This window comes from Leptonychotes weddellii, chromosome 5 (genome assembly GCF_054177405.1).
Source record: "Leptonychotes weddellii isolate Sample4059 chromosome 5, ASM5417740v2, whole genome shotgun sequence".
Taxonomy (NCBI): domain Eukaryota; kingdom Metazoa; phylum Chordata; class Mammalia; order Carnivora; family Phocidae; genus Leptonychotes; species Leptonychotes weddellii.
Genome location: NC_138373.1, coordinates 4,806,087 through 4,821,831, shown reverse-complemented (window position 1 = coordinate 4,821,831; position 15,745 = coordinate 4,806,087). Strand labels below are relative to the sequence as shown.

The 15,745-nt window shown below is 49.8% G+C and overlaps 1 long non-coding RNA gene across 1 annotated transcript; it reads left to right on the top strand.

Moving 5' to 3' along the window:
* The first annotated feature begins 8,538 nt into the window (after nucleotides 1-8,538).
* Nucleotides 8,539-12,413, top strand: LOC115936525 (uncharacterized). The gene is made up of 4 exons (XR_004071964.2): nucleotides 8,539-8,809; nucleotides 11,100-11,149; nucleotides 11,656-11,920; nucleotides 12,301-12,413. It is a non-coding gene; the product is annotated as an uncharacterized LOC115936525 (long non-coding RNA).
* Nucleotides 12,414-15,745: the final 3,332 nt, after the last annotated feature.

Here is a 15,745-nt window from a genome sequence, read left to right as displayed (position 1 = left end):
GCCTGCAGAGCCCTCCCCTTGGGTGCATGGTTTTCTACCTCAAAGTTTCAGTGAAGACATCATTATGCATCTATCATGCAAGAAATGCTGGTGATTAAAACCTGGGTTTGGGAGAATTTCAACTGCCCCAAAATTCGGTCAGTGCGGACCCAGCTCTGCCCCCTCCGGCTTTGTGATAATTGGGTCTGTCCCTTGACTTCTGAGACCCTCAGCTTCCTCATCTGTGAACAGGGACCTAGGTCTTCGGATTATCGGAAGGACTAAATGCAATAATGTTTGAACTGTGCTCGCAATAGCTTGGTGTTCGCGAAATGGTGAGAACCACAATTGCTGGAACTCTGGATGCCTGTGTTTCAACACCCAGACATCCAGAGCCTCGGATACGACTACAGAGCCCCAGACAGGTGACAAACGCAGAGGCGGTGGCTTCCCTCCAAAGAGGAGCCGGCAGGGCCGTGGGCTTGAGTCCCCTGGGGCTGGCCGCTCAGCCCTGCCTTTTGGTGCCAACGCGGCAATTACTGACGTGATTGCACTAGCATTTTCACCTAATTAGGGCAAAAATGAACTTCCACCCCTTGGAGACAAGACCCACAATTAACCGGGGAGCGGTGCCAACAGCCAGCCCAGCACTGGCCGTTCTGTAAGAACAGCTGGACCCGGAGACCAGATCCTCCTTACCCCTCAATTTCTTAATGAACCATTAGCCACTCTTCCCTGGGACTGTCCCCGTAATCAAGAGGCCCAGGAAGTCCCTGATGGCCTAGCTCAAGGAAGGATGGTAAGAGGACCATGAACGTGGCCCCCACCAGTCAGTCCCCTAGATGTTCTGGGGGATTCACTTTGGGCTTTTCGGACCGGCCTTCCCTTGCCCCTTCTTGGCTGGCCTGAAAGGTGGTAGTGAGCTCAGAGCCTCCAACCCGAACTCTTGGCTAACTAGTCTGTGCTAGTGAAGTCCTGACATGACCCATAGAGGGGTCTGGCCTTTGCCTTCCGCTCCTGGGAGGTTATCTCTAAGCCTTGGAATGTCCTCCTGTCTGATAAGAGTGTCTGTTTCCCTGGGGGCCTTGGATCCTGCCAGACAGCTAACAATGGGATTTATGGTGCAGGCTTGGGGCCACGCAGCACCTGTTTGACCTCTGGTGGGGCTGTGGCAACTGAGGTCAGCCCTATGGGGAGTCAACCACGTCTATGTGATGGAGCCCCAATAAAAACTCTGAACACCAAGACTTGGGGGGCTTCCCGGTTGGTGATACTCCGCTCGCGATGTCACAGGTCATAGCTGGGAGATATTAACACCTCCTGCGCATCCCCTGGTGGGGGCCAGCAGAAAGCTCTGCCCGTGGAACCTTCCTGAAGTCTGCCTTCTGAAGCTCTTCCCCTGCAATCTGTATCCTTCGCTGTAATCAAATAAAATACAAAATAATAAAATAAAATCAGAATCATCGAGAGTACAGCGGCTCCCCGTGAGTCTGTGAGTCCTGGCAAATTACCAAACCTGAGGGTGCTCTTGGGGACCCCCAGATGTTGCATCCTGCCTTCCCAGTGACTGTCCTTTCTGAAGGGAGGCCAGGCCAGTGAGGAGTTGGGTGAGGCTCTCGCCTGTGATCAATGACCCGAGGAAGAGACCAGGCCCATGGGGGGAGCATCGCTGTCCACAGCCAATGGGGGCCCATCCAAGGATGGCTGGGGTGCGGTGCCTTCTTTTATTGAGGATCTGAAATAAACACTGCCCAGGTGGGACAGGTACTCCTCGACATCCTTCCCCACTCTCCTCGTCCCCTGGGGAGGGGAACCCAACCCCAGTCGCAACTCTATGGCTGGATCCTGATTGGTGTCCTCGTTATACTAATTCTAGCCCCTCAGTCTTTGCATGGCTCACGAGTGACCATGTGGCATAATCCTGTTCAATGAGGTGTCTCGCTCCGAAGGGACACTCAGAAGAGAAAACAGACTACCCCTGGAAGTTACGTGTCTGGATGTGTAAGTGTAAATAGCATCAGCCATCTTGAAACCACTCAGGGAAGCTTCCTGAGGCCCCCGGAGGCCCAGCCAACCCACCCATCCCTCCAGATGCCTTGTTATGTGAGAGAACAAATGTCCTTATGGTTCAGCCCAACTTGGGTTCAGGTTTTCATTTCCTTCCAATGGAAATCACCCTGCTATGCCAGGTACCAAGGCCTCTGGGGACCAGCCTGTGAAGTGGACATCATTATCCCTCCTTTGTTGTGGGGGAGGCTGAGGGGAGTTGTTTCAGTTAAGATAGAAGTAATATAAAACACACTTGGGTCAGCTCTGCGGGACCACGTGAAGACCACGCAAGTGACAATAAATAGAGGATCTTTGTTCACCACTCACCATCGCAAGGGAATGAGCCACCATCACTGGTGTTTGGCGGAGGCTGGTTGACTAGAAGTGGGCATCCTGTGGGATTGGTTAGGGGAGCACATCTGGCTTCTCGGGTTGGTCCTGAGCTGGAAAGGGGAAATAGGGAAGCTGGTAGTTATGGATCAAGTCCTAATGCTGCAGGGGGTGGGTGTGGGTCAGAGTTCTATTTTACTGTATGATCTGGACATTGTTGGTCCATAGTTGTATTCAGGGGTGATTCATACCTGCTCCAGTATTGGTTTGATTTGAGGGCTTAGCATTTCTTTCTATCTCTTCTCTCTCCCTTGTGGAGTGTAGGCTCCCCTCAATATACATGAAGACAACCAACAAGCAGGGCTGTGGGCTTCCTCCCCGTGACCAGTGAGGGGCTGGGTTGGCTGCTTCTGGGAGTCTTTCTCCCAGAAGCCCCCACCCAGTGGGCCAGGCAGGGGGAGCAGAACTCCCCAAGTACAGGTAATAAGGAGGTGCATTTTCTGTAGAGGATTTAAAAATAGTAAACTCAGCCCGACATCTGCATGCTTTTTATTATCATTCAGTGTCAGTAATTCTAAACACCAATGATAAAATACTCCTCTGGAGGGGGGAGAAAAGGTACCGTGGTTTTAAGTTTTATACCATAGTTACAATTAGTGTTGGCTTTTAGTCATATAAATGCATATTCAAATGCGCACATTTTTATTTCTCAAGCTTTAATAGGCATTGCATTCAACACGGCAGTTTAATTCAGAGAGCTCCCAGTTGGGCATCCAGGCCCCGTCATGCACGGACCCACCTCGTTAATGGCTCCGTGTTACTGGAACTGACTTTGGGCGCGGTTTACTGCAGGCTCCCAAGACTATAAAGACGAGATCTGAACTTGAGTTTCTTGGGTTCTGTCCTTTCCTATGATCCCTTGGGGAGGTTTCATCTGGGTTTAAGATTTAAAACAGTGGAAGGAAGCACAACCAGCAAGGTGTGATGGTTTGATTAAGTATAACTTTTAATTCCCATGGGCAACAGTCTACTGAATTTAAGTAATATCTTTAAAAATAAAGATGTAGTCTTCTTTCCTAAAGTTTTCATTGTTTTAAAACTGAAGAGCAAATCTAGGCAATAATCATTTTTGCAGGTACTCCTGAACACAATTGGGTCTGATAGACGAGTGTTAAAAAATAATCTAATCTGGGTCATATATGCGGGGCCCACGGCACCCCCCGAAAGCAATGGCCAGAGGCTGGGATTACTCTTTCTTAGCTCCTAGTTTTCATGTGAGCCCCGCAAGAGGCAGAGGAGGAAGGAACATCCCTCATAACACGCGGACCAACTGGTGCAAACCAGGGGCTGGGGGAGGGGAGCAGGGAGGGACTGCTTAATGGGTATGGGGTCTCCTTTGGGATAATGGAAACGTTTGAAAGTAGACAGAAGTGGTCGTAGCAGGACACCGTGAATGTAAGGGCCACTGAACTGTCCACAGTAACATGATTGATTTCTCACAAACATGGCCATTCCAGGGTGCCATGGGGAACAAGGCCCTCCTCCTACCCCTGTCCAATCCCTTCTCCAGCCCTACCCTGACTCCCACATCTTCACCCTCAGGCCTGCCCGCGTGGCCCCCCGCCCACTGCAAGCCCTAATTACCACCCTGAGAGGGTGGGAGCTAGACTTCCTGTTGGTGGAAACTTCCTGAGGCCCCACTCCCAGGGTGTGGGGGGAGGGGCACGCCAAGAACACCTGGGCCTATGGGTCCCGCAACGCCCAATACCCCGGCAATAGGACGGCGGACCCAAGCGCTTGGTTATGTTTCTGCAGAGAACAAAAGTGCTCCATTGACTGAAACCTGAAAAACAAGCCCAACCCTGTGCTGATGAGGCCTGCCTGCAGAGGAAAGCCAGGGACGTTCTCCTATTTTGCCCTTGGCCCAGAGATAAAGGCTGCTAATCTCCGTTCTTGGAGGAAAGTGTTCACGTGTGAGAGCTTTAGGAGGAAGGCAAGAGCCAGAGACTAAATGGTGCTTTCTCAGAAACTTCTGAGCGCAAGAGAATCCCAGCAGGATGGAGGAGTGGAGGGGAGCCCCCGAACCAGCGCCAGACATCCGAAAGGGGAGAAGGGTGGCCACAGCGCTGGGGAAGGCTAGATGCTGGCCCTGTCTGGCCTGACTCCTTCCTGCAGTGGGGAGCTGTTGGGGGACCAGCCCTGGGACCTATATGCCAAACATGGGCACAGCGGGTCAGATTGTGGGGATGACTGCTGTGTGAGCCACCCGGCCCACCCCCGAAACTCCATCTCCTTGGAGCCCCCGTGGTCCAGGCCCCACCAGTCCCTGCCTGGAGATGGCCACAGCCCACTCTGCCTCCTCCTTGCTGGCTGTGGTGAGCTCCGCGGTGTCCCCCAAAATTCACCCAGAACCTCATTCATCCACCCAGAACCTCAGACTCTGACCTTATTTGGAAATAGGGTCTTTGCAAACGTCATTTAGTTAAGGATCTCATGCTGAAATCTTCCGAGATTGAGGGCAGGACTTAAATCCAATGACAGATGACCTTATAAGAAGAGTAGAGAAAGGATGCCTGGGTGGCTCTGTCGGTTAAGCGTCTGCCTTCGGCTCAGGTCAGATCCCAGGATCCTGGGATCGAGTCCCGCATCGGGCTCCCTGCTCAGTGGGGAGTCTGCTTCCCCCTCCCACCCCCATCAAATAAATATATAAAAATCTTTAAAATAAAATAAGAGAGAGACACAGGGCAGAGCCACATAAAGACAGAGGCAGACAATGGAAAGCTGAGGGACGCCTGGGTCCACCGGAAGCTGGAGGGTGCAAGGAAGCGTCTTCCCCTAGAACCTTCTGATTTTGGACTTCTGGCCCCCAGAATAAGGGAATAGATTCCTGCTGTTTCAAGCCACCAAGTTCATAGTTTGTTACAGCAGCCGCAGGAAACGGCACATTCGTCATCCTGTCCTGATCTGCGCCCCCACTGCCTACCCCAGCAGCTGGGGGGAAGTTTCAGGTCACATGGAGTTCCTCCCCGCCTTCCCCCAGCGTCAGGCTCCCAGGGGTCCGGCCCCTATCTACCTCCCCACCCTCGTCCCTCCCTGGACTCCACCCATGAACCGTCACATCCTTGAAAACTTTCGTTTCTGGGAACTTCTGTGCCCAGGAAACCTGCCTGAGCCTGTTCCCACCTCAGCACCTTCATGTTGATCATTCCCTCTCCCTGAAACGCCCTTCTTCTGGATCAGTGGCTCTCCACGGGGTGACTCTGCCTCCCAGGGGACTCTTGGGGGTGTCTAGAGATGTTTTTGGTTTTCACAGCTTGGGGGGGTTGGTGCATGAGGAGATGCTACCGGCATCTAGTGAGTAGAGGCCAAGGAGGCTGCTCATTACCTCCACCCCACCCCGCACAAGGCAGCCCCCTACAGCAAAGAATTATCCCGCCCCAAATGCCCGCAGTGCCGAGATGGAGAAACCCGGCTCTAGATCTTTCCATAACCTAACCCTTCTTGTCTTTCAGGCTTCTGCTCAAATGCCACTTCCTCAAAGAGACCGTCCCCATCATCCTTTGTAAAGGGGGACCTCCCATCACCCCCCTTATACTTCACACGGTTTCACCTTCTTCACGGCCCACTGTCCTCATTTGAAACCATCTTGCTTGTTACTGTTTACGGATTGTCTGCCTCCTCCCGCCAGGATATCCCAGTGGATTTTGACAGCTGCCACAGATGGAAATTTTTACTGACTAGCCACCTCCCCACCTCTTCTCAGCCCTCAATCCCCAGGGAGTTGTTCATGGAAGGTTTGTTCTTTTCCATTTAGCCAACAGATAGTTTTTCCCCTCTCCTGGGTCTCTGTGTGGAGGTGAGCGCTGGCGCCTGGGCCCGTCTGAACAATTCATTGCTCCACGCGGTTTGGCACTTTCCAGTCCTGCCAAGGCTGTGAGGGTGGCTGTGAAGTCTGGCAGCCTCGCCTGCCGTGGAACGGGCCGCTCTCCCTGAACGGACCTCACTGACGGGGTGTCTCCTCCCGGTCCCGACACGCAGCCCTCGACCCAGGAGATGCAGGGGCCGAGGTCCCAGCACAGACCTTCACCTCCACTTGTTTCAGAAGAACAGGAAGGGAGCTGCCGTGGGCTGAACGGTGTCCTCCCCGCCCCCCAAATTCATGTGGGGGAATCCCCAAACCTACTACCTCAGAATGAGGCTGTTTGGGGAGATAGGGTCTTTACAGAGGTGGTTAAGTTAGAGAAGGTCGTATGTGCGGGTCCCAATCCATCATGATTCATGTCCTTATAAGAAGAGGGGATGAGAGGGGCCCCTGGGTGGCTCAGTCGGTTAAGCATCTGCCTTCGGCTCCGGTCATGATCCCAGGGTGTTGGGATCGAGCCCCGCATCGGGCTCCCTGCTCGGTGGGGAGCCTGCTTCTCCCTCTGCCTGCTCCCCCTGCTTATGCTCTCTCTCCCTCTCTCAAGTAAATAAATAAAATCTTTAAAAAAAGAAGAAGAAGAAGAAGAGGGGATGAGACACGCACAGAGGGAGGCCCACGCGAGGACACAGGAAGAAGACAGCATCTGCAAGTCGAGGACAGAGGCCTAGAAGGACCCAGAGCGGCTGACACCTTGATCTCTGACTTCTAACCCCCTGAACTCTGAGAAAATTCCCTTCTGCAGTGGCGGTGGCAACCTGAGCAACCCGGACTCCATCCCGTCGCCACTCCTGCCTTCCTAGGCGGGTGGCCTCACTTTCCAAAGCTTCTTTCCTCATCAGTAAAATGCAAGTAAGTCTGCATATGTGTTGCTGAACTGGCAGGAGGAGTAGATGAGACAGAGCCAACATTTCTCGAGCACTGAATGCGTGCCTAATGTTTGCTCGTGATTCATTGTGACTTTATGGTGTTTAATCCTCATACATCTCTCTGAAGTTGTTCTGTCGTACCCATGTTATGGTTCAGGAAACGGAGCCCCAGTGAGATCAAGTAACTTGCCCCAGACCACACTGCTGGAAACTATAGCGGTATGATTTGGACCCGCATTTGCCCACCTCCAGAGCCCGGGGACTTCACCGTAATGGATATGATGGGCCTGGTAACAAGGGTGTCCAGTGAGTGTGAGTTCAATAGGCTGAGCTTTGTCATGTCTCTGATAGCGGTTGTAACCTTAAGCACTGTTGAAGAATCGAAGATCACATCTGTAGCTTAGAGCATTCAGTGCAAGTCTATAAACATTTTCTGAGCACCTGCTGTGCTCTGAGCAGTATTTTAGGTGCTGTGGGGAGAGGCTCTGCCCTGAAAACTTACCATTAAAAAAAAAAAAAAAGATTTTATTTCTTTTAAGAGAGAGAGAGAGCAAGCAGGGGGAGGGGTAGTGGGAGAGGGAGAGAGAGAATCCCAAGCCGACCACACTGAGCATGGAGCCCAACGTGCGGCTTGATCTCACGACCCTGAGATCATGACCTGAACCAAAATCAAGAGTCAGATACTTAACCAACTGAGTCACCCAGGCGCCCCTGAAAGTTTATCATTTATTTCTGAAAAGGTACATGTTTTTTCCCCCAGGGTTTCCTGCAAGGCAGGAGAGCGCGTGGGTATTAGTTAGCTATTGCTGCGTTAACAAAATTACCTCAAAACTTAGATTTGGGGTTGATTTCTGTGGCTCAGGAATTTCAAGAGGGAAAAGTAGGGATGGCTTGTCTTTGTTTTCTGGACTTTCTTTTCTTTAATATTTTTTTTATTGTGGTAAAATACACATAAAGTAATGTTTATCATTTTAACCGTTTTAAGTATACCGTTCAGTGGCATCGAACACCTTCACAATGATGTGCGGCCATCACCGCTCTCCAATTCCAGAACTTTTTCACCATCCCAAACAGAAACTTTGTACCCGTAAACAGTAATTTCCTGTCCTCCCCTTACCCCGTTATCTTATCTTTACTTCTTAATGTCTGAGTCCTCAGCTAGAATTCTGGAAGGATGAAAGCCTGAGGCTGCAATCACATCATTCACTCACATGTGGGGCAGTTGACAGTGGCTGGAGCTCCTGAAATCTTAGCTAGAACACCTTCATGGGGCCTGGGCTTTCTCAAAAAATGGTGGCTGGTTTCCAAAGGCAAGCACTGAGAAAGAGAGAGAGAGAGAGAGAGAATGCACACGAGCAAGCCAGGAAGAAGCTGTATCTTTTTACGACCTCATCCCAGAGATCACATAGCATCGCTCTGGCTATGCTCCATTGACTGGAGCAGCTAGAAGGTCCAGATTCACGGGAGAGCACAGACGCCACTTCTCAGGGGGAGGCAAGTCAGTCAACTTTTTTAACAAGAGTACGTAGGATGGATAAATACATTGGTGAGGCCATCTTTGGAAAACACAATCTGCCGTGCATGAAGAGGCTGAATACAGAAGTGCTGAGAGATTTCCAAGTATAGATATGACCATGGAGGGAAGCTGCTGAGCGCACGGGAGGTGAGTTTTGGGCTTGACAGTAACAGGATTGTTCATGGTGGGGAAGGGATAGCAAAGACAGTCAACACGGGCTGGAGAAGAGCTGGAGGCTTGGCTCCTCCTGTCTGAAACTGCTGGCTTGTGCTGAATGCTTGAGCTTCCCTGGGACTCAACAAAAGGATGCCCAATAGCTCAAGGAGCTAGAAGGAGCCAGAGCAACGAGCCCACCAGAGAGCCAGGACGGAGATGAGTTTGGAATCTAATAAAGGGGGTCCAACGAGTCAGCGAGGAGATACTGGATGCCCTGATCGACGGTGCTGGGGCAGTTGGTGAGGTTATTGTGAATGAAAACAAAATGAGACTTCTTAGCTCTCACTTTGTGGTATCAAAATACATTCCGGATGGATTAAAGAATTGAATTAAAAATCGGGGGCCATAAAGGAACTAAACACACTTAGGAAAATGTTTATTTCATCCTGGGGGAGGGGAAGGCCTTCCTGGAACACACAAGCAAATGAATCATCCGTGGAGGAAGCAACTAATAAGGAATCTTCTGTGTGACATTGTTTATAAAAGGAAAAAAATCAGGAACTCCTCGAATCCAAAGGTGGAGAATTGGTTAAGTAAGTTATTGGATACGTTTGTATGTTGAAACATCATGTGATCGTTAAGGATCCTATTCTTAGATAATACTGAGGTTACACACACACACACACACACACATAATGGAGAATAGAAAATACATATTGGTCTCTGCCCCCCGATTCCTGGCACAGAGCTTCTAATTTCCTGAGAGCATCTCTGGTCCGTTATTTGTCTTTGACCATGTCCCTGACACAGGGCTCCTAAACCTCTTGTAAATTTCTGGTTTTTTATTTTTAAGATTTTATTATTTATTTATTTGAGAGAGACAGCAAGAGAGCACAAGCAGGGAAAGGGGCTGAGTGAGAGGTAGAGGCAGAGGGAGGAGTAGGCTTTCCGCGGAGCAGGGAGCCCGATGCGGGGCTCGATCCCAGAACCCCGGGATCATGACCTGAGCTGAAGGCAGACGCTTAACTGAATGAGCCACCCAGGTGTCCCCCTTGTAAATTTCTAAGTGATAAGAGCACAGGAGCGTTTTTGCTCTAATAAGGTGACCCTGGGTGGGGTCCTGGATGGGGGCTGGTCACCAGAAAAAACCAAGCCATTATTACAAGCTTGGAATTTTCAGCCCTCCCCCCCCACCTCTCCAGAGAGAGGAGAGGGGCAGGAAATGGAGTTAATAATTGATCATGCCTGGGGCACCTGGGTGGTGCAGTCGGTTGAGCATCCTACTCTTGATTTTGGCTCAGGTCATGAGATGGGTCAGGGTTGTGAGATTGTGCCCCATATGGGGCTCTGCCTCAGCACGGAGTCTGCTGCTTGAGATTCCCTCTCCCTCTCCTTCTGCGCCTCCCCCTGCTCTCTCTCTCTCTCTTTCTCTAAAATAAATAAATCTTTAAAAAAATAATTGATCACGCCTGCATAAGGAAACCTCCATAAAAATCCCGATAGTATGGGCTTTGGGATCTTCCAGGCCCCTGGGAGGGTGACACACCCCAACTCCACGGGGACAGAAGCTTCCAGACCTTGCCTTTAATAGCCTTTAATAATATAATAATACCCATATCCTTTAATAAACTGGTAAACATAAGTAAGTGTTTCCCTGAACTCTGAGCAAATTCATCAAACCCAAGGAGGGGGTCGTTGGATCCTCCAGTCGGTAGCCAGCTGGTCAGAAACACAAGGGACAGACAATCTGGACTTGAGACCAGCATCCGAAGTGGGGAGAGAGGGTGTCTTGTGCCTTTAACTTAAGGGTTGGGCCCTTAACCCTGGGGGATCTAACACCATCTCCAGGAAGGTGGTGCCAGGATTGAGTTAAATTGGAGGACACCCAGCTGGTGTCACAGAGAGTTGCTCGGTGTGGGAAAAACCTCCACACATCTGGTGACCAGAATCATCAGCAGTGCGGTGTTTTCTGTGAGCAGTAAAGGAGACTCACAGGTGAAAGACGGAGTAGAGAAGAATGGGTTTTTCCCCCACGTAGAAAGGAAAAAAACTGAGTTTTTCCTTTGAGTCAGGAAAATGTGTATGCTATGTTTAAGCGAGCAAAGTGGGTTGCAGAATATTGTAATTATACCGTGCGAAGCTCTGCTGTCATTTTCACTATGGCTGAGGATCTATTGCTTACTATGCATTCAGCACTGTGCTAGATGTTCTATCTGTAGGATATCATTGAAGATTTCCCAATGACTTTATGAAGTACAGTTAACATATTCCCATTTTACAGGTCAGAAGACTGAGACAGAGAGGAGTCCATTCATTTGCCTGAAGTGACAGGTAAGCCGAGGACCTGGGCTTGTAACCCGGGTCTACCTGTCTGAGCCTGGGAATTTCCAATTTTGTAAGAAACCAACCCCTCAAAAATGAATGGAGCAGAGCGATACTAGAAGGATAAAGCCCAAATGTTAGTTCTGGTTCTGTGTGGGTGGTGAGATGATTTTCCAAGCTTCCTACAAATTCATGTTACTTTTAGAGTAAAGCAAATTAAAAAAAATAAAAAGTATAGAAAAGAATGGATGTATGTTATCTAGAAGTCCACACTGGCACGTTTTAGGGGTCTTTAAGTAATTTGTAACCGCGAGCTCTGGGGGTCCCCATGAAGACACATACCTGTAAATGCCCAGAGCAACGCTGGTCACCCAAGACACCCTCCCAAACACTTGGTGGTTAATGGCTGCAGCCGAACTTTAATGAAAGACGTTTCTGAAATGAATTAACACTGCCCTAAGGGCAGCTACAAGGGACCCAGTGCAACAGGACAACGCTGGTCTTTATTTTTCAAGAGCGACCCTCAAGGCGGCCCCTCTGACTCACACCTGGAGACCCCTCGCGGAGCGCGCCACCAGAAAGACCACCAGGTGTCGCTCGGGAGCCCGGCTTGGAGCGTTGACCCTGGTTGCCATGGATACAGCTGGGCGGGGGCGGAGCCAAAGCGGATCCGCGAAGGAGGTGGCGGGTCTCACCTCTCTGCCACCCGCCAGTTTTCATTACCCACCCCATCGTCCCCAATCCTGTCACCCCACCTCACCCCAGGCCTCAGCTTAAATGGTGAGTCTGGGGAGGAGAGAAAAACAAAAAGGGAAACTTTCAACATTGCTTTTTTTTTTTTTTTTAAGATTTATCGATTTAGTGCGGGGAGGGGGGGTGGGAGGAGGGGCAGAGGGAGAGAGAGAGAATCTCAAGCAGACTCCCCGCTGAGCTCGGAGCCTGTCCTGGGGCTCAATCCCATGACCCTGAGATCATGACCTGAGCTGAAACCAAGAGTGGGACGCCTAACTGACTGCACCACCCAGGCGCCCCCTTTTTCCAATTTTTAAAAATTATGGAATGGCTCAAACTTACAGAAAACTATAAGGAGTAAAATAAACACCCGTGCACCCCCCTTCCCAGAATTAATGTGTTAACATTGTTGCTTTGCATGTTTCCAGTTCTTATTTTAAGAGATCCCTTTGCATCCCTCCTGGATCTTATTCTCTCTGGATGCAACCCTTACCCTGAAGTTGGCCTGTGTCCTCCCTGTCCATGCTCTCATACTTCCACTGCCTTGGGAAGTAGACGTGAACAATAAAGAGTATTGTTTTTGTGTTTTCAAATGTACATTTTCACACTGCAGAGTTTTTAAATTCCTTTTTTAACCCAACATGCTGTTGAGATTTGTTCTTGATAAATGTTCATTTTAACTGCCTTAAATAAGTCCTTTATCTTAATATTCCATTTTGGTTTTTAAAAAGTATGGTCATTTATATTGTTTCTAATTTTTTTTTGTTATTACAGACAATGCTGCAATGAACATCTTTGCACCTTGTTCCTGGCCCCCCATGCAACAGGCTCTCTCTGGAATATGTCTAGAAACACAAGTTCTGGGGTGTGAGGTGTGAGCATCCTCCAGCCCCTGGGGATTGCCAGTTGCTCTGGGACTGAATGAAGCAATTTCTACACCCCCCCAGTAGGGGGTGAGTCCCTGTTTCCCCACATCTTCACTGGTACTTAGTGATGTCACCCTTTCAGTTTTTCAGGATGATGTCTTCTTGTCTCCTCCTCCGGGCGGTGAGAGGTGATTCATTGCTCATGGTGGCTGATCTTTGAATTGAATCCCCAATGGACATTTTTAAATGTTTTGCAGTTTCTCCTTTCGCACAGACCAGTGCAGATAGGCTCTTGCCCTGGGTGCCATCGGTTTTCTGTAAGTGTTCACATGCCATTGTGCCATAGAACCAGTCATAGTTCAAGGAGGCTGGCTGGTCAAGAAATGCCCTTGACCAGCCAGCCTCCTTGTTGCCTCCCTCCCAACACAGTCTCCTTCCTCGCTGCATTCGTAAGCTGCCCATTCTAAGAAGAATCAACAGAGTAGGGTTGGCTTCGTGGGTGAGTGACTGTTGAGGAATGTCATCGAGAAAACATGACGGTTGATTGACCCATGAGCTGGCTGGACCGGGCACTCGGAGGAGGCTGCTCATCCCTCCCCCACCCTTGGAATGCGGGTTCCGCTTGCCTTTGCTTTTCCCAGAGGCTGCTCCGAGGTCATAGTCTTGAGAGAGTGATGTGCATTGAGAACACCTGCATGGTATATGTGACTGAAACAGTTAGAGCCTCTTTATAAACTTCTAAGATTTGGCAGGTGGTGCGAGGATCCATTTTGTCTTGCTGCTGCCTGGGAAAACCTCGTATATAAGTTCCCTTTGCTTATTAAAACTGTTACCCACCTGCCTGGAGTAGCCTGCCTCTTTCTTCAGGTTCCCCCTCCGAGTACAGGGGCTGATTTCAGATTATACACCGGGGAAGCTCCCAGGAGGGGTACAAACCAACCACGACCTGCGCAGTGGGCAGGGCCCCACGCTCAGAGGAGTCCCACATTTGGTTGAATGCTCAGCGCTCACCATTTCAAAACTCTTAATAATTTTCTCTTTGAAGTCGTGTGTGTTGGGTGAGGTTTCATGGGGCAACGGAACACGCATGCGAACAAAAGAGATACCTGAAATAAATATGTCTGTGATTGTTTGTCACCAGTTTGCTGAAGAACATTCCTGATGCTCTGATGGACCCATGGTGTGTGGCAGTTCAGTGAGTGTCAAAGCTAGGATCAGATAAGCATGTTATAGCTAATGCTTGATAGATAGGGATGCTGATAGCCCAGAGAGGCCACGCTTTCCATTCTGACCAGAACTTGCTTCAAATGCAGAAAGCAAGGCAAAGGTGGTTTAAGAACCATGAACATCCAAGGAACCCTGTCCCGTCTTTCGTACTGTGTGACCTCCCTGTCTTAGCCACGCACCTGCCTTGAAAATGATGGTGTGGAAGGAGAGGGAAAGATCAGGCCATCCATAGTCCTTTTCCTTTTAATTCTACCTTACTCATCAGGGAGTTGAAGGTAGATTTTTAAAAAAAGATTTATTTATTTGAGAGAGAAAGCACGAGTAGCAGGGGCAGAAAGAGAGAGAGAATCTCAGCCCCTGTCCCCAGCCCCTGGCACTCACCATCCTACTTTCTCTCTCTATGGATCTGATGGGCTGTTGTTTGATGGGGACAGAGTTTCAGTTTGGGAAGATGAAAAAGTTCTGTTGGATGGATGGTGGTGATGGTTGCCCAACAATGTGAACGTACTTAGTGCACTGACTTGTACTCAATAAATGGCTACAATGGAAAATTTCATGTTAGGCATATTTTACCATAATAAAACCCACCACCGTCTCTCATGCACACACACACACACACACATGCCACTTGTGTTGAAATTAGGGGGGACACGTATTACGCTGAGGGAAGCATGGGTCCAGATGTCAGCCGTGAGCTTCGGGGGACACGGGAGCACTTGGACGTGACCCTGCAAGGCGCCCAGCCTGCTCACGTTCAGAGCATTGCAGGAGCCACGAGGCCCCCTCCCCGACAGCCCTTCAGTGCACCCCATCTCTCTCCTTGGGAGGCTCTGAACTCATTCCCTCTATTGAATCAATTGCACCACCACCAACGAAGGACAGAACAAAGGAAAACCATCCCCACCAACTTCTGCTCTTTTCCATGATCCATCCAGTTCTGTTCACTTGCAGGCACATTTTTACCCAGTTCCAGGCGGCACAGATAAAGCTTTGGATTCTGCTTGTTTGACTTTAAATGTTGTGGGCATTTTTTTATATATTGCTGCAGTCCTCGTGGTGGTTATTTTTAAGAGATGCGTAACATCCCATCTGGTAGATGTACCATAATTTATTTTGCCATTCTCCTCCTTTTGGAAGTGTGGCCTGTTTTCAGTCATCCACAACTTTAAAGAGTGGCCTGGCCAGCTTAGCACTTTAATGCATCAAAATTTTAAGTCTCAAACCAGCAGGGGAGGGTGCACCCTGGCCATGTCCCAGAGGGTCTCCGAGAGCTCCATGAGATAGAGGAGGAGCTCAAATTGCTACAGTTGGGAAAGGACAGGAACCAGTAGTGGGCCCCCAAAGGCAGGCAGAACAGAGCAGACACAGGGGCCAATGTGGGCCACCAAAAGTTTGCAAGGAGAAGTTCAAGTTCAGGGTACCTTTAAGCTAACTTCAAGTTCACTGATTTGCCAGAATGACTCAGAGAACTCAGCAAAGCCATTACACTCATGATTATGGTTTATTACAGCAAAAGGATACATATTAAGGTCAGCCAAGGGCAGAGGCTCCTGGGGCAGAGTCCCAGAGAATTCCACACGCGGAGCTGCAGTTGTCCCCTTCCAGTGGAGTCAAGGACGGTGCTAACATCTCCTAGCAACGACAGGTGATAACATACAGGGAAGCCGCTCCAAGCCTTGGGGTCCAGAGGCTTTACTGGGGGCTCCGTCACATAGACATGGTGGACTCCCCATGTGGCTGACCTTTAGTCTCCAGCCTCTACGGAGGTTGAACTGACATC